We start from the raw sequence: 5,276 nt of genomic DNA, 5'->3' as shown, positions 1-5,276 counted from the left end.
TATGGACACCACCATTTGGGCCGGTTTCACCAACATCAATTACTTAATCGGCCGTGGAACTGATGACTAATTGCTGTTTGATGTAATTCTTTGTGTATGATACATTCCAACCCAAGTTATGATCACTTTATTCCCCTTCAAAAATTATTACATGAAAATCATATCACAAAATTTACTGAATCTAATGATATATACTGTATAAAAGATTACATCTGTATAAAAGATTTGATATCAACAATTGTGGCGCCAAGTTAAATTCTGTTAATTTAATATCACAAAATTTACTAAATCTAATGATATATATGTTTCATCTGTATTAAAGATTTGATATCAACAATTGTGGCGCCAAGTTAAATTCTGTTAATTTAATATCACAAAATTTACTGAATCTAATGATATATACTGTATAAAAGATTACATCTGTATAAAAGATTTGATATCAACAATTGTGGCGCCAAGTTAAATTCTACTACAAAATAAAAAGTAAAACCTAAGTGATACTATCTTTATTATTTACTTAATCCAAATGGTACTATCTTTAATTTTTATACAATGAAAAAATTTAATTTAAATAGAAAAATTTTTCATGTAAAAACACTTGGCGCTGCTAGATCTCGATATAATAACATGGTAGTATAATAGTAAAACATGAATGTAAATAAAAATAAGAATATAATACTTAGAAAAATAACATAAATAAGAAGCATATTATTATAATAAGAAATATCAGAATCATATTAAAAAATATGAATATCTAGAAGAATAAGAAAAATAAAAAGCATCCCCAATGAGAGTCAAAGTATCTAGCATGTGTATATATAATACTATCTAATATGTGTATATATGTGTATGCTTTTCTTATTCAATCTAGCAGCGCCAAGTGTTTTTACATGAAACATTTTTCTATTTAAATTAAATTTATTCATTGTATAAAAATTAAGGATGGTACCATTTGGATTAAGTAAATAATAAAGATAGTATCACTTAGGTTTTACTTTTTATTTCGTAGTAGAATTTAACTTGGCGCCACAGTTGTTGATATCAAATCGTTTGTACAAATAATACATATTAGATTAATATTCATTATTTAATTTGGCTATCAAATCTTTTTTACGAATAATACATAAAATTTTGATAAATTTAATTAAATTAACAGAATTTAACTTGGCGCCACAATTGTTGATATCAAATCTTTTATACAGATGAAACATATATATCATTAGATTTAGTAAATTTTGTGATATGATTTTCATGTAATAATTTTTGAAGGGGAATAAAGCGATCATAACTTGTGTTGGAATGTATCATACACAAAGAATTTCATCAAACAGCAAACGCAATTAGTCATCAGTTCCACGGCCGATTAAGTAATTGATGTTGGTGAAACCGGCTCAAATGGTGGTGTCCATATGAGAAGCATGCACGCTTAGCGCTTTTTTTACCTTCTTTTTAAAAAAAAGTAAGTTTGTATACAATTTGTTATTAAACAGGCCATGACTATAGTTTATTTTTTGTTTTTTTTGTTTTATATATTAATTATAGGTTATCTAAGGGTTTTAAGTTTAATTGTACTGAGTAAGTTAAGGAAGGAAAAGTTGATTTAAATTTTATTAGTTAAGTGAATTGTATTAATGTTGATTTTATTTGTTATATTAGTAATCGGTTAATTGGATATGAATGAAATGATTATTTGGTTGAGTATAGAATGTTTAATTATGGTGAATTAGAAATATTTATTTGATGACGTATTGTTATTATTTGATTAGTGTGAAGGATGTTGATAAGAAATTAATGATCTTGAGATAAGAATATGTTTTGAAAACATAATAAAGAAATTTAATTTTCTATTAATTTTTTAAAATTAATTGTTTTTAATTGTGTTAGTTTGATTTTTAATAGTTGCTTTAGGTTGAGTTTAGTTAAAGTTGGACTAGGTAAAAAACATGAATGTGATTTTAAACATTATTATGAAAATTATATAGTTTAAGATGAATGGTAGGATAATTTTTCAGCATAAGTATATTAGTTCATCGTATCGCATTCGGGGGAGTACTCCTCGTATTAGGATGACTAAGAAGACTGTTATGTTGATAAATACTCCCAGTCATTCTGAATTTGCTAGTCTGATGAATAATATTGTAGTGAGGTATCTGTAGAAGATAATTATTCTGTATTCAGCTATAAAAATTAATGCAAAGGTGCCTCTAAAGTATTCTACATTGAATCCTGATACTAATTCAGACTCTCCTTCAATGAAGTCCATTGGTTTAGTTCTGCTAGTATTCTGATTATAAATACTATAAATAGGGGTACTATAAATACGGTTATAAAAATGTATCACATATGATATTGTCGTTTAATAAAATCTCTAAAGGAGTATCTTTCACTTATAATCATTAAAATTAAAAAGATTATGATTAATCTTACTTCGTAAGATAGGGTTTGGGAGATTGCTCGCACGGCTCCTATAAGAGAGTATATGGAATTTGATGCCCATCCTATAAATATAAATATATATCTTATAATAGTAAGGATGATAACTAAGGATAGTAAGGAGTAATTTAAAAAGTAAAGGTTGGTGATATGTGAGTATAAAAATCAATTCATTAGTCTTATTGAAAATAGAATGATAGGGAAGATATAGTATATTAAGTATCTTGATTTGTAGATTGTAAATAGTTCTTTGTTAAATAGTTTAATTGCGTCTCTAAAAGGTTGAAGTAATCCAGCAGGTCCAACTTTATTTGGGCCCTTTCGATTTTGGATATATCTTAAGATTTTTCGCTCTAGTAGTGTTAAGAATGCTACTCTGATTAGTACATAAATTTCTAGGATAACCAATCTCATTAGGTTTAGTATTAAGTATTTTGAGTATAATAAAATTATTACTTAATATAGGTTTATTTTTATATTTAATTTTAAATTCTAAATTTAATGCACTAATCTGCCAAAGTAATAGATAAGAATAATAAATTAACGGTTGATTGGTGAGGTTAATTTATTATTATGGTATTTATTGTATTGTCTAATTAGTTTAGATTTTTGTGTGTGGTAAGAATATAATTCATAAATAAAGTCCTTTCGTACAAATATTTATTAAATATGATTATAGATAGAAACCGATCTGGCTTACGCCGATCTAAACTCAAATCATGTAAGATTTTAAAAGTCGAACAGACTTAAATATTAAACTTCTACATTTAATTACTTTCTTAATTCAACATCGAGGTCGCAATCAGTTTTATAAATATGTACTTTCCAAAACTATTACGCTGTTATCCCTAAAGTAATTAATTCTTTTTTAATTAATTTTTCCTTAATTAATTTTATTAATTTATATTTTATATTAATTAAAGTTTAATTAATTTAACAATCCTCCCAATTAAATATACATTATATTTATTAAAAAAATTAAGATAGGTTAAATATATTGTATATAAAATTCTATAGGGTCTTCTCGTCCCATAAAATTATTTAAAAATTTTTATTTAATAATTAAATTCATCATTTTTAATTTAAGACAGTTTAAGTTTCATTATTACATTCATTCTAGTTTACAATTAAAAAACAATTTATTATGCTACCTTTGTACAGTCAATATACTGCAGCTATTTAAAATTTTTCATTGAGCAGTAGGGTATCTTTTATTATATTCAAAAGACAATGTTTTTATTAAACAGTTGAACTTAATTAATTTGCCTAGTTCCTAAAATTAAATTTGAGCTGGTTTGTAATTGTTTTTATTTTTTTGTTTTTTTTACTAATTTTATCATTATTATTTTATTTCATTAGTTTATATAAATATTTTTATATTTTATTAAATGTTTGTTTTAAATTTAAAATTTATTGTTTTTTTAATTTTTAGTAATTATTTTTATTATTGTTTTTGCTATTGCTAGTAAATATATTATTTTATAAATTGTTAAATTTTTTTTATAATTTTGTAATTTAATTAATATTATTATATTTAATTTATATTTTTATTATTTTAATTTATATTATAGTTTATCCCATAATATCTTTCTTTAAATTTTATAATATATTATATTTTTAAATTAAATATATTATTTCACTGATTTAAAGATAAATTAAATTTAAATATAAAAAAACTAAATATATTTAAAATTGACTAGAATTTCTCTTTTATTAAATTATTTTTAATAATTTTTCTACATTAATTAACATAATTTTTTTGGAGGGGGGGTATTAATAGCTCTTTTAACTTCGAGAGATTTAAAAATTTAAAAATTATTTTTTAATAAACCCTGATACAAAAGGTACAATCAATTAAGTTTACTTTTATATATTTGTTTTTTTATTTTCATTTACATTACTGATTGTTATAATTTAAAGGAATTTTTTTAATTTTATATATTAAACGATAGAAAAATTTGTATATTTTTATTTAATAGTCAAGGGTAGTTTAATTTGGCTTTATAAATTAATTTTCAGATTTAATCTAAATGCATATTCCTATACATTTACTTTGTTACGACTTCTTTCAACTATTTATTTATGAAAATGACGGGCGATTTGTACATATTTTAGTTAAATTTCAACTTATATGATTTTATAAATTTACTATTAAATTCTGCTCATTTATAATAGTTAGAATTATAAATTTGAAGGTAATTTAAATTAATTGTAATTCATTTTTTTCTTAATAATTCTACATTTTGATTTGAATTTTTATTTTTTGTGTTCATTTTAATTAGGTTATATTTAATTTATTAAATATTGTTAATTTTTAATGAAATGTTTAAATATATTAATTATGTTTTCTTCTGAAATGATTTTAAAACATAAAAGTTTATTAAGACTTTCCTTTCGTGGATTATCGTTTATTAAACAAATTCCTCTAACTTTTTAAAATACCGCCAAATTATTTAAATTTAATGTCTTATTATGTTTTTGTATGTTGGTTTAACTGATTTAAGTATTTTCATATTTCACCATAGAAATCTAATTTTTGTTAAATTTACTTTTTTATAAGAACTATTAATAATTGTTTTGTTAATGGGTAAATTTACTTATAGTATTTAGTTAACCGCTAGTGGTGGCACTATTTTTCCTCACTATTTTTATGAATTACTAGGTTCATTTGACTGAATTTTAAGTTAATATAAATATTAATTTGTTAAATTAAGTCTATTTAAGATTTAGTTTTGATTTAAAAAAATTTTATATATATTTTATTCATAGAGTAAATTTTAAAAATGAAAATTAAATTTTATATATTTAATTTTTTGTTGCAATCTTTATTATATTTGTATTTA

At 22.2% G+C, this 5,276-nt stretch overlaps 1 pseudogene; it reads right to left on the bottom strand.

Annotated features, from left to right (window-relative positions):
• Nucleotides 1–1,930: 1,930 nt before the first annotated feature.
• On the bottom strand, nucleotides 1,931–5,101 carry LOC108729633 (NADH-ubiquinone oxidoreductase chain 1-like; annotated as a pseudogene).
• Nucleotides 5,102–5,276: the final 175 nt, after the last annotated feature.

This window comes from Mycetomoellerius zeteki, unplaced genomic scaffold, assembly GCF_001594055.1.
Source record: "Mycetomoellerius zeteki isolate Tzet28-1 unplaced genomic scaffold, Tzet1.0 scaffold781, whole genome shotgun sequence".
Classification (NCBI taxonomy): Eukaryota; Metazoa; Arthropoda; class Insecta; order Hymenoptera; family Formicidae; genus Mycetomoellerius; species Mycetomoellerius zeteki.
Note: the sequence above shows the minus strand (reverse complement) of the source record. Positions and strands in the feature narration are given on the sequence as shown.